General features: G+C 40.9%; 1 long non-coding RNA gene across 1 annotated transcript; it reads left to right on the plus strand.

Moving 5' to 3' along the window:
- Window positions 1-27,630, plus strand: LOC138284885 (uncharacterized). Its single transcript, XR_011201468.1, has 2 exons — window positions 1-5,820; window positions 27,123-27,630. It is a non-coding gene; the product is annotated as an uncharacterized lncRNA (long non-coding RNA).

Consider the following 27,630-nt stretch of genomic DNA (forward strand, 5'->3'; position numbering starts at 1 on the left):
ACCATGCAGTTTGCAAATGACTAAAAAAAAAAAAAAAATGGTCATATGGGATCATTTTACAATCTTACCAATTATTATATTTTTTTTAAATAATACATTCTAATTATGTGCACTTGTTAAGAAAAATATGTGTTTGTTTCAAACTGAAATGTTTACACATAATAGTGAATGATACATTTGACTATGTCATTTTAGTGTTTATAGTAGAAAGAAAAGAAAATATTGAATTATGTAGTTAAGAAGGTAGGTTTTAGCTAAAACAATTTATTAAAATAGAACAAATATGCAATTAGGTGGTGAAGAATATAATGTTTTTAGCAAAAACAGGTCTTGCTTTTTCAAACAGACATTCTGTCTATAGAGGAAGGATATTTAATAAAATGCGGTCTCCAAGGTCTATCTAACAATGTACCTTATTTCAATTAGAATGCCCAGGTTTTGTTTACTTTTCATGAAGAAGAAGGTGATTAAAGAAATTACAATGGTAAAGCTTAGCAGAGCGCCTCTGGCTCTAATTATCTAAATGCATTATCATGATCATAGACTAATTAGCTGGAGGAAAGACCAGAATGAAACTAGGCCTACAAGTAGATTAATCTATATTTTAAAAAAATAATGTCCTATGACTAGGATAAATTACCACACTCACTACTGTGATGTAAAACGTAGTTACTGTTTAGTGTGGCATTGTTGAAAGATTTTTCTTAAATACAGGGTACAGGAGGTGAGATAGGTTATCTCAGCCTATACTATACAAACCTACTCCTGGCACATGATACACTTTTGACATAACAATCTTCTTCAATAAGTAACAAGAAATGTAATAATATATTAGACGCTACCATGTCCACATTGTCTATCTATCTATCTATCCATCTATCTATCTATCTATTGTCTATCTATGATATACAATAAAAGTAAATGATCTACAATTTATATAAATGAAATATAATATAGATATAATATACTATAATATAATATACATTTTTTTGCAGAATACATTTATATAACATCTATATAATAGCAACATTTTATAGCAGCAGCCATTCAAAGGGCTAGGATAAAACAAAAAAATACTGTTTTTGACTTGCTTCTATATGCCTCCTAGAAAGAGACAAGCGGCGGCCAAACACATATCTAGCCTATATCATCGTGGGTGCTGTGTTGCAACCATCGGTTTAAACGATAAAAGTTTGCCTGGTTCTCCTGAGTGCAATTAGGCTATGGCATAGATGGTATTCACCTGGTGTGTTCTGTGGTCTGTGAAATGGTTTTGTTACAGGTCCTTTCAAACATTCTGCTTGTTCTGATAGAATTCTGGGCAAGGATTCTTTAACACCCCCTCGCCTAGCACCACGGAAGAATGTGATCATCTCTATTCCTGTTAAATGGGTTTGGACATCAATTAGGAGTAGCAAGAGGTAGCAGCTACTACCCCTCACTCGTACCAGCTGGTTTGTTTGCCTGAATTCCCTCAGGTACCCTTGCCACTGCCCTGCAGCTCCTGTCTCAGGGTTCGGAGAAAGGATCAGAAACTGGTATTCCTGCATTTGGTGTCCACTTATAGCTCTCCCCAGGTCATTAGAAGTAAATCACTGGGGTGAAAGGTGGAACAATGAGTAAGCCCTGTGAAATCATCAAGGAGAGGGAATATTGCACATACCACTTCCACTACCCCTATATTTTAGTGAAACGGTATCCACGGGGTAGAGATGTCTGAACAGAGTTCAGACCCAACCTAGATTTAATGAGTTCAGTTTGGATTAAACTTATGTAAATGTATTTACATATCTGTATATCTATGAGGTATGGCTTGTTCCTGGCCCACTTCAATCTACAGCCTGACTTGCAGAGCCAGCCACTGTGATCCATGGGTGACTTGTAATGCGCCTGGTAACAGACATAGGGGCACATTTACAAGCTCCTAGTGCCACCAAAGTGACACTTTTTTGATACTCCAGTGGCGCAGTGTGCTGACCCATATTTACAAGGCCATGCAAAGTCACCTTGCGTGGCTTTTCATGGCCATGTACATTTTAACCCCCTTCCACGCATTACTGTGTGTGAAAGGGGCATTCTCATGCAAACCCCATGGAATCTGATGCATTCCCAGATTTACAAGGCTGGGAATGTGTCAGATTCCCACCCACCCCAGGGGTGGTGTAAACATGGCACAACAAGGAGAAATAGCTTTATAGAAGGAGGAAAACACCATCTATAATTGTTTATGTGCAGCAAGGTGTCCCTTCCTGCACATAAGCAATCATCCCTGCAATTCAGGCACCCTTGCACCAGGGTGCAAGGGTGCCTGCGTTGGCCCTAGGCTGCCAATTGTGCACCAATACTGAGGAAAGTACAGGGATGCGTCATATTGCTGTAAATACGACGCATCCCTGCACTTTCCTAATGGCGTAGCTCGGCACTACAAGATGGCTTGCGGCGCCGGGCTGCATCATTATTTTGTAAATATGCCATGTAGTCGTTTCCCTGCAAGATCATGGCCTACTGACTGGTCGCCTAACCAAGGTACCCTTGAATTTAATAAGCACCCACAATTGCATGCTCGGGGTTCAAATAGATGTGTACTCTACACATCATCCCAGCCCTTCTGGTAGAAGTTCCCTTAAGGGTTAACCTTGTCCCAAGGGCTCATCGTGATGCCTTCCTCTGCTACTAAATATGACTTAGAAAGTGTGGCGTTATACAGTGTATTACACAAATCAGAGGCAGGGTAGTGGCTCCGATCAGGGAGATACCTACCAGGCTGCTGCATTTTCAAAGGCAAAAGCACCATTATGTTTTTACAGCTTTCGGTGTGGGGCAATCCCCTTGACTGCTCTCTTCGGTTGAGAGTCGGAATGGTCATAAGGGCAGAGGGAATTCTCTGGTGGGCTGGAGGACAAGGGTCTGCTTCCCGGAATGAGTGAAGTGGGGGGGCTTCAGTCATCTACCCAGAAAATTTATCTTCAGAAGCTGTCTGTAAAGCCTGATGCTTTTTAAACCAATATATACCTAAAACTATGCAGTAAAATTATGATTTTTGGCCCACTATGCCACAGATAAAATTGCATTGCATTGAAAGTCAGCGGTTTTCCATATCTCGCTTGGGTCTTCTCTTTATGCCGTGTTCTTTCACGTCTCCGATAGGGCTACACTGATCTTCAGTGTTCTTCTACAGCCCCTATAGGTTTGCATTGAAAGTCAACGTTTTTTCTTATCCCACATTGAACTGATTAGCAAGTAGGTGTTTTTCTCATGTGCCCATTAGGACTACACTGTACATAGTGCTTTTTCATGTCCCACTTAAGACTGCATGGTAAAGTAGTGGGTTTTCATGTCCCTAATATGATTACACTGCAGGTCAGCGTGCTTTCATGTCTCCCGTACGATTGCTGCTGTTAAAACACAAAAGTGATTGGTGTTTTCTGCGTTTATGCCAATATAATATATTTCTCCTCAATGTCACTACAGTACCATCTGCTCAATAGTTGAAAAAATGCTCCATAAACGCATGTGATGAGAAGTGAGTGTTGCTGGTGGCCACATACACATTGCAAGTCTGGTTAAAATTGAACATGAATTACACACTTTAAACTTGTTTTTAATTGGCTTTGAATACTATTTTAGCACAAGACTCTCGTTAGAACCACTTCCATGACGATTGGCTGTCCATTCAACCTCTTCTACAACACGTGGCAAAAACTCTTCATATCAAATTTCGCCAGGTTTGATTAACGCCTAGAATTGTCTGGTTTAGTGAGCACATCTAAAATGACAACAATTGGTCGTTTTAGAGACAAACCCCTTACAGCACAGAATGAGCAAAGTCATGCTGAGTGTCAGCAAACTAGAATGGAATATGCAATACTCAATATAGCCAAGTACTCACCCGCCAAAGTGCTAGTCCATTATGGTAACAGAGCAGGGATTAAGTCCAAGTCATTCATTTTCCAAAAGACAACCCACTGATCCCAAACTAGAGGACGATCACACCAACATATGTACATTCAAAACTGAGTGATCATTTTCTCTCAAAGTACATTCACCTCAACAAATAAAGATCACCAAAGAAATGGAAGAAATGCGTATTCATCAGCACACCTTTATACTGTGCAGTACAAAAGCCTGCTTACTACGCAATTATTCAGATCAAAAAATGAAAATTAATTGAAAAACAGGAAGTATACAACTTTTAAAAAATCTAAGCAGTACTGAAATGTATCAGTTAAGATACAAAGGGCATTAGCATCATTGTTTATGCTAATGTGGCATTAGGTAGGCATTTCTGACGTGCCATATTTACAAAGTGGCACAACGTTAGCATTCCCTTGTGCCACATTATGCTTGCGCAGGCTTAATGTACGCAAGGAGGGCGTTCCCCCACAGGGAGGCAGCAAAAAATGGCGCAGTGAAATCTACAAGACTTCACTGCGTCATTTTTTCCATCATTTTTAACGCCTGCACATTGCAGATGTGAAAGTGACGGGCCCATAATAACCTATGGGCCTCCCTAGTGCCTTGCTGGACTAGCGCCATAATTAATAGCACTAATCCAGCAAAGCACCAATAGCGTTCATAAATTCTGATGCTATTCTGCTAATGTGCGCTGTGTTGCAAATACAGCGCTACCATGGTGACATTAGTGGGACTAAGGGCGGCGAAAGAAAAGTGACGCATCAGGATTGATGCGCCACTTTCTTGTAGATCTGGACCAAAAAATCCCATCAAACATAAAACACATGAGCACACAATTATAAACTTAACTCTCTCTTAAAATATATCCGTACACCACAACACAAATGAGACAATACATTTTTTCAATGTGATTTAAATTTGTATTTGGGTGTTTATTTTTTCTGTTTTTATAGCACTACGATGTGGTATTTTGGGAATTTCAGGGTTTTGGACTTTTTTTCTCCACACATTTTATAATCATCGCCGTTAACTTCTATTAAACACTAGTGAGATAGCGAACAAAGGGAGGAGCTGCGGCTGGGAGACAGAGAGTACAAATGAGCAACAGGATACATTAACAAGGGAAAAACAGAACGGCTAACAAGCAGACACAATATATAGGTCAATATAGGCAGCTGACAGGGTTATATCATATTTACATCACTGCCAATCCCCCAGATGTTGGGCTGGCTGAAAATAACACAATACTGTAGTACAATTCAGAAGCTTACAGACTATTTCTTTACATTGTGGCTATACGATGACCATAAGGGCACAAATCACGATTTTACACACAGAAAAGGTGTATTTTATTGTAACATACAAGCCAATAATGCAATGTTGTGGATCTGTGGTCATTAATAGACCATTCTGCCCTGGGTCTTGTGATTTACTCTGTCAACAGAACAACTCAATGGAATTTTAGACTGGCAATGCGCAGACATCACCATTTATTCTGTCTATACATTGCACCAGATTGGATTCTTTTCAGAGACAGTGGCTCTAGAAATAAATACACAAATATACACCACGGTCAGGTGGCTCATATATCTGTGAAGCATGTTTCAGCTCATAGACAAACACCCTGGAGGCCTACTTGTGATTTTCATGCAGGTAAAAAAATAAAGCAACAGCCTCATGAGTTCTACTTTGATTCTGTTTCTTTTTCCAGCTGAGATGCTAGCCAATGGAACGACTCTATAAATGGATCAAACCCGAGAACTAGGTGCAGACACCCACCAATGCAGCCACAAACCCTCTTCTACTGCTGGTATTACAGAGAGAGCAGAAGATGCCCTGAGGTTCAAATCAGGAGAAGAGTGGACATCAGACTGCCCGACCAGCTCCACTGTCCCTACAGCAGAGGTAAAAACAGACTATGTTTTTAAACCTTTCAAAAAGTATAAAGACCACAAAGAAGAATAAGGACCTGATTTAGATTTCAGGGGAATGGGTTACGCCTTCACAATAGTGACAGGTATCCTGTCCACCCTATTACGAGTGCTTAGAATATAATACATTTGAAATAAGGTGGTCCATTACATTTGTGACAAAGTAACCCGCTGACTGAATTCTAAATCAGGTCCTCCATTCTCCGCTGATGCTATTGATTGTGAGATCTTCATATCTACATTTGTACTGTGTATAGTCTTTATTAGGAGTGAGGAGAGTTAAAAAGTCATGAATATAGCAAATTTGTGATGTTTTGAAAACCTATGCCAACATTACATTCATATTCAATGGGAATGCCAGATGCCAGGAATGGGTCGGAATGGCAAAGTGAACCTATGATGCTTCAGGAGCAGATGGGAAACTTGGCATTTTGTTTAAAAAGTTCATTGACTTTGTTCAGCTATACAGGTGTTGAAAATTACGTGCTCAACCTTAGGCCTTCCACAAGTAATTGGAAACAAATGACCGCCATTTTGTGGGTACTCAATACCTTATCAAATAACCTTATTCTGTTGTTAGGCAGCATAAGCTGGAGACAAGTTAATGCAAAAAAAGCAGTGTATTCAAAATCCATAATTAAGGATGTGATGTCATGACAGGAGAGTGGATGGGTGAGGAATTGTGTGGTTACCAACAAAAGGAAAGACCCCCAAACGTTTTATTCAGTCAGCACTTATACTAAATCTAGAGTCTGGTGTACTATTATTCCAGTTGCAAAAAGTGGTCTCAAATTGCGCACTGGCTTTTTGTGAATTAGATCGTATTTTGCAAACCTATTTTTTTATTAGTAAGTTGAGTCTCAAAATATGGAATTGCTGGTGGTCCCAGTACGACCTCCCTAATTCATATTCATGATGCATATCACAATTTGCTATCACTTGTGATTGGCTGCATTCACAGGAATGGTGGTCTGCAAGGGACAGCAGACAATCATACCTATTATTGAATTTTAAAACAGAATATATTTTTTGGCATAACCCTTGCTCCTTAAAGAATTCAGTGCTGATTTTAAATAAAAATGTTTTTCATTATGGAAAACTGAGCAGTGGCTCTTTGGAACACTGCCTACTCCCCTCAGACTGACAACACAATTCCCAAAGGGGAAAGTACCCTAAGTTCACCGATTCTCCTTAGCAAATCAGTTACGACCCCAGCTTGGGATCAGTACCTCATCAATAGCTTGCAAGCGCACTTGTGGTCGTAAAACATTGATTTCCTTTCTGAATCAGAAATACGGTGGCTGCACCCCTTGCACGTTCCACCTCTTTGCGATTTTGAAAGTATCGCAAAAGTCTTTTTACGCATCAGAAAGAAATTTCAGACTTGAAAAAGGGCTTTTGTACATAAAAAAATATTTTGAGATTGTAATTCCGTGATTTTTCAAATCACAGGGTTTGCAGTTGCAAAGTGACTTTTTTTTATCTGGCCCTTAGTTTCATCTTTCGAAAAGGTGAAATTCTACTTACTGATTTTATAGATCTTTGAAATAAATAAGTTCCTTATCAAATGCATTTAAAACCAATTTCCTGCCTGCATTGTAATTGTAGAAACAAGAAGGTCACAATGTTCCCTAAAAAAATAAAATAATGTTATATCACCCTGAAAACCATAAGAATACCTGAAAATACCCATAAACATCAAGATATTTTTAGCTTTAAAATTCACTTGTCTATACAATCTCCTCTGTTGAGTAAAGGGGTACATTTGATAATGTTGCGTAGGCACTATAACTCTGATTATCAAGACTTTTACCAAGTATTAAAATATTGATTTGTGTTTTCACTTTGCTGATGTCTCAATATCTATATTATCATCAGGACATCACAATTTATGTGTTCCGATTTCTCATGGGGTGGTTTCTGTGATGCACATTTACTTATACAAATTTTAAAACATTGACATTTCTATGTCTTAGGTTCATTATTTTGTGTTACAAGAATCTCAAGGTGATTGAAATGGGAAGTTAAAGAATTGAATACAGAAAAGAGGAAGGTCAGGTAACAACAGCCATCAATAATAAAAGCAATGTCAAAGATAAGTTATAGTGTCAAGGAAAATGGGGTACGAGGGCCCCCTAAAAATGGGAATGGTATAGGTAAGTGTTACAGTTAAGAGGGATAAAGGGTAATGGGTTCTGTTCGGGAAATGTAGGGTACCGGTGGTCTCCTCTGTAATAAAATAAACATAAAAGACATCTCACGTTTCCTGATTTAAAGATTTAAAATTGTGGAAACTAATACATAATAATAATACATATAGGAGGCTGGGGTTTATCACTCCGAGATTACTCACCTTTGATTAATTTCAATGTAAATAGTGGACACGAAAAGCACACAGGGAACCATAAACTGAATATTTGTATCACCAAGCTTTAAATGCTAAAATAAAGGCTATATGTATGGCCTACTCTGCGGTACAAGGCTATACAGGCTTCGTTTTAGGCCCCAAAACAGACTGCTTATCACTACTGAAACTCCAGTCTAAATCAGATTTGCTCTATATTCGAAATATTGATGATAAAGGCCTTAAATGCCTGTCAGAGGAAACGGCCTATGACGAAATGGTTCCTATGTCCCTACAGTTCGGGCCACTGCCTTGCCGGACTGATGGAAAACCAAGCCCTCAAGGGAAATTAAATACAGCCTTGCAGCAGTGCAGAATCAGCTATATATTTATGAAAATATAGACTGCAAATGAGGTGTGCCGCAGGAAAATATTGATTCCCCAAGAAAGCAATATTCCCTCCTAGGTATAATATTGCCAAAATGTGCTGAGTGAGAATAAATTCCTGCATTGAAAAGCAGATCCTCATCAATCGCTTGACAATTTTTGTAAAATGATGTTAACTTAATCACTACCAATCTCTACAAAGTTGAATTACTTATAACGTGTATATTCAAATTTACTTGTGTAATAATAATAACATTAATCGGTACCCAAAGCAACTACTTTTGTACTTTTTGTTAAGCACAGATATCAATTTAGAAATTTTAAATGAGCAGAAGAGTTGCAAAGCGACAAAAGAGAACAAAAGGAAAGCAAAAATATAAATGCAACTTTTCCGTAGTTACAGGGATCGTGAGAATCTTAAGGACCAGTGAAATAGCATTCTGGGTAGCTTAATACTATAACATCTCAGTTGCATAACTCTGTCTGAAACACGTAGGTCTTAATCCCACCAGGGCCAGTTCATCCTTTCACCGTTCTGGGGTCAATTAAATGTATCTAAACGAGTAAGGGGAATAACAAATCGAAAATGTTGCAGTGTGAGAAACTGTAAATTCACGGTAGCACGCTTTACATAATACCTGGTAAAAAGCAAGCATTTGCTATAGAGCCCAGGCAAAGCCAATAAACAGCCATAGAGCACGTCGGACATTCTAAACTGACAGATTTTCAAAATGCCCCAGACAGAAATGACGCAATCCAACGGAACTAATTAACTCGCATAAATTCAAGTCAACATATAAAAATATTTAAAAAAAATTGTGCTAGTCAGAGTAGGTTGTGAGTGCAATTGAATGACGAGCTACTTGTAAAAGAACATCTGCCATACTTTATTGAATAGCACAGATCACTCCCATGCATCCCCTGAGTGTACAGGAAAAGATTATCCCGTGTTCCTTGGTGCAAAAATGGTACATTTAACCATGAGGTGGAAGGCAGTTTAAAATCACATTTTTTGCAAAACAACATACAACATATGCTTCAATCCTCCGTACCTGTCTCCCTTAGAGGAGCAATGGTGTTCAGGCCTATATGGAAATCAGGAGGTTCCTCGTAGGCGGATGTCTTTTAAAGGCTCTCTGACCTGCCTGACATTTGACTAGTTTTACATCACTCCTGTCAGTCCAGAGTCGTTAGCCTAAAGGAAAATCTCTTCAACTCCCTGAAAGTCTCTCTGCCTCATGGGAGGAGCGGCCATTTTGTTTCCAGAAAATAGTCAAACTGAGTGCTGTAGAAACAAAGCAAAGTGCCTGCCTCCGTGCTCACACGTGGCACTTACATGTATGAAATTGGCAGGGGTGGTTTCAGACTCCAACTGACGCAGTCTGACCTTCAAAAGTCCCAAATCCTGAACATTTTTCAAAAAAGCGCATTGATAGATGCTATAATTGTTACTTTCTATTGTGTTACAAATCAATGTTAAAAAAAACTGTTCTTTGTTAATATATACAGTGAGAATAGAAAATATGATGTATTTACTCCTGACGGATGTTGTTACGTTTTCTTTAGGTCATGCGGCCAGACAACACTGGTTGCAAAAGATCTATTGTCAGTTCACCAATAACTTACAGTGGGCTTATGCCCGTCCATTGCTCATCATATTTGGCTCCATTGTTGCTGCTATTTCATTGCCTCTTGTGGATTGTTTGCCCTGTCCATCTTGTGTTTGTCTCTCCCTTGGAGCATAGTCTCCTTACATGTGTCCTTCCACTGTTCACTTTTAGGGGACTATTTTTTTCTTTTTGCCTATGCACTCCATGAGAGTGAATATGTTTTTTGCCAGCTGTCTCGTGCTTTCCTCCCCCACTCTACATATTGCTTTCTCTCTCCATGTAATTCTCTCCCCTCGCCCCCAGTGTTACCCTTGCCCCCAGTGTTACCCTTGCCCATGTGTTTCTCCCTTTGGCGATGTATAGGTCTCTCCCTAGTGTGCATCTTCTCCTGCCCTCCTTGTTGCTCCCTCCCACATGTGCTTCCGTTCTCTTCTTCTCACCTGCTTCCTGCCCTGCTCCTCAGTCGTCGTCCCTGCAGCACCCCTGCGACCTGAAAATAATTTGTGCTTATTTTTTTAGAGAGTCAGGCATCAAATTACTGCCACTTCTTCCACTTTACAAATCGATGTATTTTCACGCAACTTAATTTTCATATATTAATTTTATTTACCGATCCATCTCTGTTCAGGTACCTTAAAAATCCGTCTTTTTTATTTTCCTTTTTTCATGTTGTACACAATCATCAATTTTGACAATGCTGTACATCATGAAGTAAAGGTATTGGAGAGGAGATGTGGCCTAGCTAGAGCTGACAGTTTGAAGCCTGGGGACACCGGTTCGAAACCGGGCCTCCGAGGTTGACAGCACCTAGTGTGAATTTGGGCAAATAACTTAATCTCCCTGTGCCAAAAGAAATGTAATGTATGAATTGCATCTCCCACTACCACAAGTAATGTACCACGCTCCGTTGCTTACTAGCTAGGTACGATCTACATATATACTAATAAATACATTGGTAGAGCCAAAAGGTCTTAAAGGAGAGACCTATTGTCTTTGCCAATGCTTGTTAATTTAGTGTCCAAATAAAGACACACTGTCCTTCATCCAATGAAAAAGAGTTGTATTTCCTTACGGGGTGGTGTTTATGAAAGGCATGGTACAGAGTACAAAGGAAAGTCGCAACTGCATTGCAGCATTCACTGCTGCCTTAATCACTGCTGCTTGCAGTGAATAGCCTGCATTGATGAATGGGTGGATGAATCAATGGATTGGCAGATGCGCTGGAAGGGTGGGTGCATAGGCTGAGTGGATAGACAGACAGGTGCATAGGCTGAATGGATAGACTGATGGGTTGCATAGGACGGGTGGCTGGCTGGGTCAGACAGACGTTTGTCGAATGACTGTAGAAACAGATGGACAGAAGGATGGAGGGGTGAGAGTTCACATTAAGTGTACTTTGTTAGCCAGGCTAAGTGTATTTTGTTAGCCAGGCATAGTAGAAATCATATTTGTTTGAAGAAAGTAATACCTTGATAAATTGATCTAACAACATGATTTCTATGCAATGGTTTACATGGATCTAACTGGTTGTGAAAGCCTGCAAACAAGAGAGTTCACACAGTTTGACATGCCACAGCATAGTGACATATGACGTAAATCAATGGAAATACGGGGGCAGAATGATGTTAATGCTGCCAGTTAAGGTGCCCACTCAACCCTAGCTCGCATTCCGCTCCCGGTCTTCTGGTAGCCCTCACCCACTCACCCCACCAAAGGCTTTGCTAATTTCTTAGTAAGATCCAGGAATATGTGCAGGGAGCGTGATGCGTGAGTAAGATGTAAGTCTCACGTGACACATTTATGATGTGACAGAGAGGGAGAATGTGTGTGCATGTATTAGCAGAAGACATTAGCAAACATGTCAGCGTGGTGCCAGGCGCAGGAACGTATTATGAGGTTCAATGCAGTTCCAATTTTGGCAAAGGCAGAGGATTCCACAACAGCGGTACTTCAAGAGATTGTGCGTGAACAATGCTTCTTTGCATTTCCCCACAAGCTCATTGCGCCTGGAAAGACCTGTTCAAAAGTCCATGGGAAAAATGCACAGATTAGTGGAACAATCCATGGAAATCGGTGTGCGTACATTGATTCTCGTGATAATTTTCATCCTCATTACCAGACTTGCAGCAATGCAGTAGAACTGCAAGCTGGTATAACCGTACCCCGTGTCTATCACAACTGTGGTGTTCTGGCAAAACCTTAGAAAGTGGGCCATACAGTTTGACGCTCTGTATGTTTTTCAGGTACTTTTAAATCTGTGGTGGGATTCGCAAAGACAATATGGTGGCTCCTTTATCAGCTTTTAACCAATCACATCCTCAGTCTGTGGGGTAAAATCAAATCTGATTAAACATATTGTTCAAAGGAACAGTAAAAATACTTTTTGGGGAAAAACCTTTAAATCCATTAAATTCAATTTTACAGATCTCAAAAAGAGATTTAGGCTAATGTATGCTTTTATGGAATCCCAAAGTTGACTAAGATCCGTTCAGCATTTTATGTTTTATTTATGCACTAATAGAGCCCTGTGGAGGTACCGTGGATATCTCAGTGGTACACAATAAAAAGCAGCTTTCTCAGAACGTACAGTAACATTTTCTTCTTCCTTGCCGTGTCCTCCTAAACCTGACAAACAAGTAAACATTCTTCAGACGTCAACCCAAAGATAGTCTCTTGTATTCTTTACTACATAGTACTGTGATGCTAGAGCACACACATATATCTACACATACATATCTATACATTTATACATGTTTACAGTGGCGGCTGCCACGGAACAGAGGTGGTGGGGCGGAGATAAAAAAAAAATCTATATTTAAAAAAAACACTTACCTTGTCCACCGGGTCTGTCTCCTCCGTCTCCTCGCACAGGCTCCCAGGCTCCCCTCCACCAATCAACAAGCTGTGGTCACCAGCATGACAGTAGCCACGTGATTGATCTGAGCGCCCTGCTTCGGCGCTCTCAGAGGGAGTGGACTTCCTCTTCCCGGCTGTTCCATTCAGCCAGGTGGAGAAATGCAAAGTACGCATGCCGGTTTGGCGGCCCACCGCTGCTGGCCAAACATACATGCGCACTTAATCTGCACAAACCGCTCCTCACTCCAGCCCCCTCAAGTCCCGCCCTATCCTGCTGCCTCAGCTAAAAATAAAATGATAATAATGATCCGTTATTATCATTTTATTTTTCTTCAACTGAAAGCAGCAGGATGACGCTCCTCCGTTTCAGCAGAGGAGTCACTCCTGCATGTTTATATATATTTAGTGAATTAATACTGGTTAAATAATTGTAGCCCTTAACCTACAAAAGTTTAAAGTTGATGTCATTGGTACTTGGCAATGACACAGCCAACAATTTGCCATTAGCAGCCACTGCTTCGAATTCTGTGAGCGATATTAAAAGAAAATAAGTGAAACCCTTGGAAAAAAAATTGTGACAGTAGCACTTCTACTTATAATGCAAAATATGACAAAAACGCAAGCGTTTTACTAAAACTGTAAATTAAATTTAATAAAATTCAGTTAAAACTATCTTAACGTTATGTAACAAACACCGGAAATTAAGAAAACCTGAAGTAAGAGACCAATATAACCTTAATTCTTTTGATGTATTGCTGGCAAGAATGATACGAGCAACTAACATCATTATGAAAGCCATCATTGACAATTCATGATATCATTGAATTTGCTAATTATATTCCCGATTGACTGGTGGATGATCTTACAGACAAACGATCACAAATCTTCAAAAAACAAATGTTCATACAGAAAATAGCGAAATATAACATTGATTATATGCGAAGTGAAAATATAAAAAAAATATAGAGAGGAAAACTATAAATATACATCTGAGGTTTCATACTGAGAATGATGTTTGAAAAAAAATGGAGTGCTTCTATCTTTTCAAAATCACGCCATGATTCAAATAATACATTCAAAGTGGGCCCAACTAATCTTTCTTTGAGATCGAAGAATATTGTAGTATGTTGTAGAGAGGCCGATTCCACACAATCATAAATTACGGAGTGGGAAAGGGAGGATATCTATGCTAAATTCAATTGAAACACACAAATATGGACATTTTTGAATGCGTGCCAAAATGTTTGGCGGCAGCACCTCACTCTGGAAACAAGCACACTTCCTCAAGGCAGGAGTAAGTGCCTTTTCAGAATGGAAAAGAAAAGGGATAACCACTGTATTTCATAGAGGCCCACAGAAAAGGCTTTCTCCACAATGGAGCATATGTTGTTTGGGGAGAAATCTATCATGGTTATAGAGATAGATACAAGTCTGAGGTTGGGGATATTATAACATCAGGTCTTGGTGCAGTGATAGTTCCAGAGTGTAGTTGCCAACAATACAAAAGCACAGCCTCCTTTACGTAAATTGTGGCAGCATGGTGTGGGGTTGGAGAATCACAAGCATAAGCAAATGGAATAATAAAGACATTGAGATATATTTGTTGAGTTTGCTCACTTGAAAAATGGTTCTTGACAGAAGGAAGGCCTGAAGAAAAACAGAGGTTTCACTATCACTCCTTTCAGGGAGTGAGCTGCCACTGTATTTGTGCTTGTCGGCCAAGCGAGGAACTCAGCCACTATATTTGCTGCCTGTCCATAATGGCCGGTTGTGGCTAGAGGGAAGACCAAGATATAGTATCTGACTAAATTGTGTGGGTGGCCGTATGGATGCGATGAGGGACTGTAAGACTATTGCATCTAGAGAATTTGTTGTGACTTTCTCCTTCAAGAAAAGCTCAGCCTTCAACATATGATGCCGGAGAGAATTGGGAAAGTCTAATCTTTTGGAAACAAATGAATGTGACTCCACAGGCTATGCTGTATGATTTTTCTCAATAATTCGAAAAAGCCCCTTTCAAACTCCCCCTTTCTTAAATCAACAGCACCAGTGCAGGAAGTTTGGGTGCCCAGGACAAAGTAAGAATTTACTGTTTGTGCACTCCCTTTCCCCTAGCAACAATTGCCTTTTTTGAAACAAATTTGTGTGACCTTGCACCCCCTTGTGGCTGTTTGTGGTGATGCTGAAAGGCAACTAATCACAGTGGCTTTAATGTAGCATCGGCCTTCAAACTAATCAACATATAATTAAGGCTCCCAGTTTTACATTTTTACTGTTTTTTACAGATGAATACAACGTGTTTCCTGTCTGTATTTTTTTTTTTTTTAAAAAGGAAAAATACAGAAAGGTTTGCTTTCTTTGAGTGACTCTCTGTGCTGTCCTTCATGAATTCTATGCCAACAGTTGACCGGATAGACGTCATAGAGAGTTAAAAAACACAGCATCAAATTTAAGTTCTCTAAATACAGGCATATGTTAACAAATATTTATATAAAATGCAAATACTTACCCGATGGAGTAGCGTTATGTTAAATTTGCCTGCTTAATTAGCTAAAAACGTGACAGGTATCAAAGTATGTGTGTGTAATTATCACTTAAATAAATGCAGAAATATTCAATTTTCCGTCTCCATTTACTCTTAAAACACAAAATTAATATGGAAAAACATCAATTAGATGGCCAAAAAATAAATATGGATAAATACAGACAAAAATGTTGAGAAAATAAATGCCATAAAACAGGGAGCCCTACATATAATATGAAAACTATTACAATTTCTGGGGTAGGCACACTGACTGACTCTGTAAAGAAAACAGACGCACACTTCAAAAATACTGCATTTTACATTCTGATAATGCTTCTAAATACACTTTTCAGTTTAAATTTGACAGTGTGGTAATAAAACTCCTGGCCTCAGCACATTTCTGTAGTAGGTGTGGCGCCACATTGGGCCGTGTGATACCCTCACCGAGTCCAATACCTTGGTCAGGGTCACTTAGCTATCCGCCAGACTGGGTTATGTGCACAAAGGTTTGCTAATCTGACTCTCACACTGGGTTATGCGCAAAAAGGTTTGCTAATCTGACTCTCAGACTGGGTTATGCGCAAAAAGGTTTGCTAATCTGACTCTCACACTGGGTTGTGTGCAAAAAGGTTTGCTAATCTGGCTCTCACACTGGGTTGTGTGCAAAAAGGTTTGCTAATCTGACTCTCACACTGGGTTATGTGCAAAATCTGACTCTCACACTGGGTTATGTGCAAAAAGGTTTGCTAATCTGACTCTCACACATTTACCTATCAACACTTATTTAGAGGAACGTTGTAAAATTGCATGTGTGATTCTCAATCACTGCATCAGTGATGCAGTATTACTGCCATATTGAGCAGTACTTCTGTGAGTCGCTACTACATGCAGAAGGCTGGCTGGTAACACTGAGCAACAAAAAAGAGGAGACATTTGTGGTAACGGTGTTACTGCATGGTATGCCTTATTTTGTGACTGTCAGTTCATAAACAGGAGGAAATATTGAACAGTAATGGCAATCTCATTTCGGCATATTTCTTCCTGATTTTCTTAGGCTTGTACAGGAAGCGATGTTTACGAACATCAGCAAAAAACACCAACTGTCTATATTTTGTACATATTACAGATTTAGGAAGCGATAATGAAAAATACATTGGGACTGTAATGCAGACCATATGTTCCTCTATACATTTCCAAAGACCTGAATTTTCATTTCAGGATTTAATGACTCAAAATCTAGTGAACAGCTGTCACCTTGGCCTTCACCAACCTCTCGGTGTTAACTGGACAATGTGAAAATATAGAGAATAAAATATGCTTAGTACTGAAATGTGTTTACTGATTTGGTCACTTACACCGAGAATATATTTTCCAGTTTCTTTAGGTGCACTTCTACACACCTGTATAAATATTGTGTGGCGCGAACTCAGCTGCAACAAATTGAAGTGTGGTACAAAGGAAATAGATGCACATAGGATGAGAGTGGGTGTAGTTCGGAGTTACAGGCAGGACCACTTCGGCTGTGATAGGAGGGTCAGCGAGGTTGAAGAAGGGTCTGTGGAGGACAGAGTAGGGTTGGAGAGATGAGGGCTGGTTCAGTGCTCAGTCACAGAGAAGATGGTGGTTCTGGGAGGCAAGGACCGATCTTCCATATCCTCCTTCTAGGCCCTCATTATGCGTGGCTTCTTAATTCTGATGGCTGTGGTTGACGCTTCTGTCCCTCACTCACTTTTATCTCCTTCCTCCCTGACAACCTTCTCCTCACGTGCACCTCTGGCCAGGGGCAGCTCCTCCGCTAAGGCGAAGGAGCGTCGCCCCACTGGTTTTCCCAAAAAGGAAAAATCAAATGACAATAACGTACACTACGTTAATATCATGTGATTTATCCTTGTAGGGCGGGGTGGGGCTGGGTGGAGGGAGGGGCCCGAGGAGGGCTATGTGCACACAAAGTGTGTATGTCTTTTTGGCCGGCCGTGTTCGGCCACATGCACACTTTGCATGTTCTCTGCCCGGCTGTTTAGCACAGCCGAATAGAGAACATGCGCAGGCTCCCATTGCCAGTCTGAGCGGCGAAGCAGGCTGCTCAGACCAATCACAACACAGCGTTGTGCTTGGCTGGGAGTCTGTGCAGCCGGAAGAGGACGGAGGGGAGACGAACACTTCTCCCCTCGAAGGGAAGTTTTTTGTTGTCGTTTTTTTACATTTATTTATTTATTTATTAAGACCCGACCCCCCAGCCCTTCGCACAATGTCCGGTCCCGCCCCGCTGCCGCTGTTCAGTGGCCACTGCCCCTGGCTCATTCTCGTCTCCTTTCTTTTTTATCCGTAGCCCCTTTCCCCATATCTTTATTTATTCCTCTCCTCCTCCCCTTTCTTTTTTCTACCCTCTCTGACACTGTCATCCCTTTCCCCTCTCTTCTCCACTTCTCTCTTTCCCTCCATTCCCTCCACTCCCTTCAAACACCACCCATCCTCCCTGAACAGTGACGCCCCAGATGGACTCTGTTTTTAATAAATTCTGGATTGTGGCCTCAAAAATACCAGTAGCCTGTGTAGGCCTTGGGCCTTGGTGCAGGGCACTGGCTGCACCAATGATCCAGGGGCGTAGCTTCAGGGGGTTGTTGGGTGCGTTACTCCCCCCCAAGATGTCTTTTCTGGAAAATAGTTGTTTGCAGGTGCTTTAAGTTGGGTATGGTAAGGTGCCTGTCGGATTTCACAACGTGTTTTTTTTTTTACATAAACACAGACAAAAACGCACACACACTCTCCCTTGCTTTGGAAGTCTTCAACAATGTTGGTTACTTTACAAAATATTGTATTTTCTCTCACTTAGTACCCCTGCCAATTCGCATTTGTCTCCCTTTCTGCTGCCCCTTTGGCCCCTCTCGTGCGCACTGCTAGTCGTATAATGTATTTTACATTGTATGCCAGTGTGATTGTTGGATAACGTGAAGCTCGCCACCCCCCAATCTTAATGATCAAGCATACGAGAGCCACGCTCCTGCTGTCGAAACCCCATGAAATGTAAACGCTGTAAACTCAGGTAAGGCAAAAAAGCTTTTAGAGCGTAAAAGCGTGAAATGACGCAGTTGCTAAAGAATTGCGCTTTGAGGGGCGATTTGCAAACGTCAGGGTCATATTACCTTAAACGCGTTATTGGAAGATACGGTGTCTGTGAAGATTGACCGGAACAACGAGGGGGGTGGGGGGAGGGTGCAGATGTGTGTTAGAAATAGGTTTTTACACTGCCTCGGCTCCACTTACCTATACCAACCTCCAAACGGAGGTCCAGGCACGGCGCCCCGTGAACAGCTCAACACTGGCTCGTGAAGCCACGGAACAAGAGGTAACGCCAGGTTTTCACTCTCAAGGAGACGAAAATAAGCTGTGATCAACGTCCCATTGCTACAGATTTTCAAACAATAATACATATTAAACATAACAGGATTCCCTGTCTGTATTTATTTTTTAAAAGCAGAAGTATGCGGTAAGTTTGTCTTCGGTTGTGCGGCTCACATTGCTGTCAGTCATGAGCTGCAGCCAACGTTTGTGCAGACTGACAGCGCCCGAAGTTAAAAAGAGAAATGCATTTTTCTTAAGAAGCAGCGGTTGTGCATGTTCGTTCTGCCTTAGGAATGCTTCTAGGCGCGCGTATTGCATTACAAGTGCTTATACCGAGAGTGCGCTACAAGGTGCAGGACATGGAAGTATACTGGCTACACATCGATATTTTTACAGAGCACACACTATGCGTTGATATAAACAAACGTGGATAAGCCAACAAAATGCCATAAGATTGGGAGCCTGAGTCATGGCAGATTGTGGTCTGTATCGGTGCCTTTGTTCACACCTATATTAATTACACGGGGATGAGAGCACCAGTGACCCTACGATCAGACTGCATTGATGTGAAAGGCCGAGAATGAGCATGGAGCCAGAAAGACAGGGAGAAAGGATCGGATTCTGCATTTTTATGAGCCGGACAAAATACAAATATCATTTATTGAACAAAATATAAATAACATTTATTGAACAGCATATAAATATAATTTGTTGAAAATAATATAAATATTTTTCTAAAGGAAGTAATTAATGCATACTTTAATTAGGCCAATAAATTGTTTGCAAGTTTTCCTGACAACTGTCACTTCCTCAGGCAGGTTCCAAATAAAACATTAATGAACTGGGGCTAAAAATAAACTGACAGATGAGGGCGAACGCTCAAGTGCACTTGCCATCGTGTCACAGGCACTCTTTGGGTGTGAAAATTCAGCTGTGTATGCATCAGTTTGTGCCCTGGTGTGCAATCCCGATATTAATGGTATTTTTCAGCATCAGTCTGATCCCCATACACATTCTAAAGCAGCCCTTTTGAAGGTCACGGCCTTGGATGTGTCTGTACGGCATACACTGGGCCTGAGGTGGAGGGGGTTGTTCGAGACTTAGAGGGTGAGCCTCAATACTGCAATAAAAAGTCTTATTGTAAAGAAAAAAATATATATACATATATGTACGACTGAGTGAGCATAGGGAGAAAAGGATGGGATGTGGGAAAGAAAGTTGCGGAGGAGGGGGAACAAGGAGAAAAATTATACCAAGTCCTGCAAAAGATCACAGCTGAATTCCTGACATATTCCGAGCAGAAGTCACCTTACATCGGAAAACAACAAGGCAGAAGCTCACAAAGCCTATAGACAGAGGGATGTTTCGCACTGAACTCATTTAACCCTTTGCGTTCTGGTCTTATATGAAAAACCATCACGGCCTAAACCAAGCAGGCAACTTAGTCAAAATAATATTCCACGACTGGTGAAGGGCATCATTTACATTAAAGGGAGATCTAGAAAAAAATGCCAAGTTATCACTAGGATGTGACATTTTTTGCCTGTAACGCTGTGAAAAGTTGCGGTAATACATTGCAGGTAGCTGGACAACCCACATCACAAAGGAGAAGACAAAGAGGTCTGCTTTCATCTTAAGAACAGACGGTGAAAGGTAGACATGATTGTATAAATTCCAACTAGGTACAGGGAGTCATCAGAGTTTGATGCCAGCACAGAGGATGAGAGGTTCAAATTATAGAATGACACTCATGGAAGCCAGATCCTATGCATTGAGAACTCACAGAAATGCTGTGTGAGTGGAAGATTTTGAAGGTTAAAATAAAATCTACGAGTGCAGTTACAGCTAGCAGCACCTCTAAACATCAATCTCTCTGCCATGCTTCGAGCACAAAAGAGCTATGTGCTTGATGCAACAAAGGAAGAATGGAAGACAATGAAATCACTGGACCCTTCTGAATAATTGCTGATCACAACAGCCTGATATTTAGCCAAATTAATAGTTTGAATAATGTGTTCAATTTATATGCAGGTTGTCATGTCATGAGGTTAGCATTGTCCTGAGCATTTCTGGCTGTTTGTGTGGCCTCATAGCTTTCTCGCAAGTCTAGAAATAGGTTCCACACGATCCTGGGGTTTTCTCGGTGACAAATGCAATTCCGGAATGGTGTGACAATGGATCTGCTCAGTGATGTGTGTAGAGTTGATTCCTCTTGGCTTTAAGGGAAAAGCACTTGTTATTCTCGACTACAGAATTTGAAGTGTTGTGTCTGTGTTAGAGTGAGTGCTCCGGACATTGCCGCCTATCTCAGGTTGCAAGGATACTTCGTTGTCCATTTCCTGTGTATTTGTGTTAGGTTGTTCTGTAGTTAGTGTATCATGGTTGCCTAAAAATGTGTTTCCTTGTCTGAAGGCAAATAACAAGTTGAGACCTTCATTAGGTCCAGAATCATGAAACATTATTTCTTTTCGAATGTGCATTCTATTGGTGACATTGGGTTGCAAGAAAACATAAATATTGGTAAACTTGAATACCACTCAATGGTGCATATTTTATTGAACAGAGAAAAGAAGAAAAACTGGGTCCACCCACAAAAATTAGAACCTGTGACCATGACCACAAAGTCAGACAGACTCCTGTAGTGGATGCATTAGTCCAATCAACCATCAGACCCGACTAACTTCCAATTAATTTATTTTTATGTGAGAAAATAGGAAAAATGTTATGTGCACACCTAGTCAGTGCAGTAATGGTATTTGTAGCATGCGAACAATGTAGAATTAATTCCTGATCAGACTGTATGCACCCATCTGTAGTTCTTCATTAATTTCTGGCTGTCGTTGTAAGGTATGGGGTCCCACATAAAATGGCCGCTTACGGCCTTTCCAAGTAGCCAGCTTGGGAAGAGAATTGCAGCGTGGACACATTCATACAGCAGCCACAAAGCAATTTATGTGTGAAATGGATGGGGTAGGGGATGCATTTTTAGGATGTGTCCGATTGGGAGTAAAATATCAGCGAGACTGAAAACATGGCCCAATCCTATTAAAAAATACATTACAGAAGCTCTATAGGCGTGTTTACAGCAGCAGTGACAGCGACGTGCCGAGAATGGCAATGATATGGGGAGCACCAGCCCATGTCATTGGAAATAATCATCTCAAAGAGCTTCAGGGCAGCCACAGCTGGCGGCCACAATACCGCAACAAGAAGCCTTATCCAGGAAACATTCTGTCAAATGATGGGGTTTACCCATTGTGGCAGCTTAATTCGATATATATATATATATATATATTATAGCAATAGATAGATAGACAAATAAATATACACATACATGAGATAGATAGATAGATAGATAGATAGGATAGATAGATAGATAGATAGATAGATAGATAGATAGATAGATAGATAGACAGACAGACAAACAATGGCGGGAGCTCTTGAGCCTGTACAATAAAGATTACTCTCTGTAGAAAACGAAAAAATACCTCCCCTTGAACTACTACTACCCCATGAAAATAGTAAGCACAGACCACCATGGGTTTGTCCCTGAAGTTTGGGGAAAATTGGCCAAGAATTCTATAGTTGAAGTAAAAGAAAACATGTACAGGGACGAAGCTTTTTTGGAGGAAAATGGTGATAAAATAATGTCTTTATTTATACATAATCGGGGCATGTACAGAACAAAACAAATCATATTCAGGGAGTTCCAGGAAAAGGTGCCATGAATAGCTGGCAGAGACCATGTTCAGATACTACTCGGGCGTTATAGCAGGCTCAGTAGGCAATGAAGCGAGGGTGAAACACACTTCATTAGCTACCCAAACACATGAAAGTGAAAAAACACAGACGTGTCATTTAATGTACGTTCCCGTGCAGTGCGCACACAGCATGAAATGCACAGGAGTTAAATAAACCTGCATGACCATAATATGAACGAATGGCCTTCTGTTAGATTCTCTTTATTCTGTTTGCTCTGGTTTTTCGATGGTCTTTTTCTGTTTGGTTTCCTTGCTATTATTTTGAAATTATGTTATTAAGTACTGTACCATTTCATTAAGTTTGGAAAGCACTTAGGTTGAGAGTGGTCTAATCAATTCCAGTTAATAAACAAGTCAGCAGACTATCAAAAATTAGATTAATAGCGAAAGATACAACATTAAATGAGTACCACTAAAAAAGGGGCGAACGAATACATATTAGGAGGAAACAACGCCGTATTTACTGTGCTTAGTCATAAATAATTTGAAAAAATGTTGTCAGTGGCAGTTACAGATTAAAAAAAATCGAATGAACAAAATGTTTTCAGCGAGAGCTACAGATATTAAAAACAATATTTAAAGCAGATACGCCGTGAAAGAAATTTAATGCACTCGTTAAGGTACTTTTAAAAGAATGTCCTAGTATGCAAACAGAATACTTCACGCAGAATAAAAGTATTGTATTATGTGATGCTGTTGAGGGTTGGCGACTATTGATCACAGCGTTGAATGTTTTTATTACACACCATACAGTTGTGCAAAGCCTATACTTCACATATGGAAAATGTTTCTTGGGATCCTGTGATATATTTCACTTAAACCTGTGAATATTTTTTTCTCATCAAAATGAAGCCTCAACTACTCTGCCCTTTTATTAATTAACATTTTTTTCAGAATGTAAACCAAACCCGAACATTGTATTTTATATTACTGTGTAGGGCCACATTGCAAGCTACCACCGCAGTCCAGTTTGTGCTGTGTAAGGGATGCAGAGAGCTGTGTAAGGGAAACAGAAGTGCAGCTCGTATCTCGGTGGGAAAGGGCGGTCGGTGGTGGATCTGGGGGACTGAAGCTCTCGTGGGTGCCCCACTGATGCCAGAGTAACTCCCTTCACAAGCCTCGACATGAAGAGTGCGCGAGCTGTGTAATGGCCGCTTCTAAGCGCAGCTACGGGTGGAGGCGGAGATGGTGGCGGCGAACATGCTCCACTGCGCAGTTTGATATCAATTCAAAACTGCAAAGTGCAGGAAACCATGCCAAACACTAAATTCCAAAGGGCGCGTTTCAGCTTCAACTTTTCGGCTGCATACACTCAAATCTTCTGAAATTCCTTCAGCCGCCAACCTGTGCACTTGCAGGTGTCTGGTGGCAAGAGCTATATGTAAATGTCTACAGTGAATTATCGAGCCTCTCCTGAAATTACTTTCTATGTTCCAGTGTTTAATTTGAGCCGGTGGATTCTGGTGCGGGGCACCGGCACTTATTTCTCAGGGTCGGCACTTATTTTTCTGCCTCAGGCAATTACGGCGAGCAAAAGACACATACGGGAAAGGCGGACGAAGAGAAAGACGGAAAGGCAAAGAAAGGGGGAACGGAGAAAGCTGCGAGAGTGAGCGGAAGGGGCAGGGAGTGTCTGTAAATGGATTAAAGAGGCCCGAGATGGCTTCAGGATCACGCTGCCTCAGCGTTCTGTGCTCACACATTTAAATGCAGCAGCCGCGTGTTTAAGAGGAAACCTTTGAGGAAGGCACGTTTTTACTTACAAATTAACAACTGCTTTGTTCAGTCCAAGGAAGCCGATGACGTTAATAAATAAATAGAGTCCTACCTTCTCTGGTTATTTTTGTACTTTTTTTCGACTGACTTCTTGTGTCAGGTTGATTTAACACGGGATCGGTGTATTTATTTGACACACTGTGCTGCTTAGCTCCTGACAGATTTTACGTGCACATTTTGGGTAGAAGCCCTGGCTTTCAGCCACACTTGTGTTCAATGCACTATCATCCAAGTGCTTTTATTGATGCCATTATTGATATCAAAGATGGTTTGAAATGTCATATCACCAATTATCTGTAATTTCATGTGACATCACAAGTGATGTCATGAACAATGCATTTAGGAATTCCAGCATTTCCAGACTTCATTTTCTTAAGATAGTAAAAGACACAACTTTCCACTAACAAATTTCTTGCCCGTGATTTTTTTTTGTCTAATGCTGTATTTTTTTACTGAAATAAAAACCCAGGATGAAAGGTACTCACGTGAGCACTGCGCTTGGGGCACAGGGCCAAAGGCATAGATATCATTGGTGTCACACACTGAAGGTGGCCACTGCACCCGGGCTATGACTGTCTTTCACCACCCAGCCAGACAGCAGGTGTGCCAGTTTTCCTTGTTGGTTTTAGGGCACGGGGTGCCCACACACGGTGCCCAGTCTTCATCGCATAGGAGAAATTAATTGAAAGCAGTTAGTTGGTGGTTGGCCTAGGATATTTGGTAAAGAATATAAAACTGTTGATTTATGTCCACGGATTTCATTTTACTGATGACACTTTATGTTGTTTCCAACCAAATGTTGCCCACAGGGGTGAGGGGTTTTACCATTGCATCTGCGACGGCTGCTGATTGCACATTTTTTGTTCTCTTTACCTTTGATTGGTGGAAAACTCATCGAAAACAAACGGCACTGATGAGGCCGAGCCATGTGTTGTGATGTGTTTATTCTTTGGAGACACTGTCACGAGTGATTAGTTTCTGCAAAGGGAATCAGACTGCGGGACTAATTTCCTTGGCCTCCCACTGGTTAAAATCTATTCTAAATACAGAAATTATGTTTTTCTCCCTACATTATGGAGATGTTTTTTGGTACCTTATCAAATGTCTTTTGAAGCCCACTTTTGCTTTTGCAAGAACAATATCAAAGCAAACTTACAATGCTACCTAACTGGTAAATGTATATTTTTGTCTTGCATTCCCAAAGAGGGAACCGCTGCTGGCTTCATAAGTCAGAAGGCCAATATTAGCCAGAACACCGAGCCTTTTGATGATTGTAAACATTTAAGTCATTGAACTTAAAAAGGAACATTTTTTGATTTGAGGGAGGTCATTTAAGTGCTCAAATGGATATTCTGAGACCAGCACTGTTGCAAAAATACAATGCCCCTTAACACAACGTATTGTTTAAAATGTTTGGAATTTTGTTTTGCATTTTTGCGGTAGGATCATTAATTTTGTTCATAAATGTAAGATGGAGTGAGAGATATTATTAGAGAAAAAGTAGCACCCCGCCCCCCACACTTATGTTAAGCGCTGTGCAGGGGTCCTGCCTGGAGTGTAGCCGATCGTACCATTAAATGATGTGACCAATAGTCAGTAAGGGGTTTGATGTCTATCCTCGGAGACCCTCAGGGGCAGATTTATGGAAAGTGCCGCTGCACCCAGTGGAGCGCCACTTTCCCTGCGCCCCTTAACACCCTCATACCGCCACCATGTGGGCGCTGTATTTAAAATACGGCGCCCCATGGCGCAGGTTAGGGCGCAACAGCGTAATTCCTCATGCTTTAGTGCCTGCTCTGAGCAGGCGTTAAAAGTGCCGGAAAAAATGACACAAGGAAATCTCATAGATTTCCTTACTCCATTTTTCAAGCTCCCCTAGCGGAGTAACGCCCCCTTTGCATACATTATGCCTGGCACAGGCATGATGTATGCAAAAGGGTTACAGAGTGGCGCAATGCATGCATTGGGCCACTCTGTGAATACGTTGTGGGGATTCCGTTGCTGGGCCACATTGATATAAAAAATAATGCTGTTAATGTGGCGCAGGTTGGGCCAAGGGCATTATAAATATGCCCCTTAGTGTGTGGCACATTTCGATAATAAGGGCTCATAATCAATGCTGTCTTGATTTACACCTCACTATAGTGTGAAAGTAAAGCTTGCCAACCAACCCTCACATAGGTTTAGTTCGATGTCCCCTACACTGACACACCTTAAGTGTAGCTAGCAGTAGCCGTCAGCCCCTACCTGGGGACACTGGGAAGAGGCCAGAGCAGGAGGGACACAGGAGTAGTGTCTCGAGGAACACACAGCAAATCCCTCGCCGACACACACCGCGACTGACATCCACTACCCTTCACAGCGCTAGAACATCAGAGCCTATCTATGTCACATTGCGTGGCGGGCGATGCAACATCCTTTTACCTCACTAGCCATAGGACTTCCCACACTCACGAAGGGACATCTATCCAGATTTCAAATGTAAGTGCAGTTAAAAGAGAGTTGTGGTCTTTAATAGGATAACTCAAGCAGTGTGTTTAACTTCTACTAAAGATCAGGAGATGAAAAGTACTGCTTGTAATAATATAGGCCATGTATTCACTCTGTTGTCTTCTACTGCTGAAATATCAGATGTTATTACTACCCAACTCAGTGGCATTGCTTTTTTTTTTACAGTCTATGGAGAAAACAGTTGCGTGGAGTCAGTGGCGGTTCGAACCTGTGATTGAGCTTCGCCTCTGAAATCGGGAATAAAGGTAAAGTAGGCTGCCACAGAAGGAGAGAAGAATGCCTGCAAGAAAAATCTAATTTCATATTTTAAGGGATCAAGTTAATTCCAGTTTTGAGCATTGTGGCTAGTTGACAGTTAATTTTGAAATTGGTTGCAAGAACGGTCAATTAAAATTCTTGCAGAACCAGCTATGCATTAGAAAAGAAAGTGGCTGTTTGAAACCTATTAATTGAAGAATGTTCTCAAGGATTAATAAAACTGATCTTTATCTTTTGTTGCATATTTTAGGCCTTTTTATTTATTTTATTTTATTTCATTTTTTACAAATTACGTATTTAGTTTGCATCTAAGCATGAGTTGCTTCTGATCGGTTACCTAGGTACCTATGGAAGTATTTTTCGATCTCAACTCGATCAATAAAAATGATGAATAAAGATATGGTAATCCAACTGA

Source organism: Pleurodeles waltl, chromosome 3_1 (assembly GCF_031143425.1).
Source record: "Pleurodeles waltl isolate 20211129_DDA chromosome 3_1, aPleWal1.hap1.20221129, whole genome shotgun sequence".
Lineage (NCBI taxonomy): Eukaryota > Metazoa > Chordata > Amphibia > Caudata > Salamandridae > Pleurodeles > Pleurodeles waltl.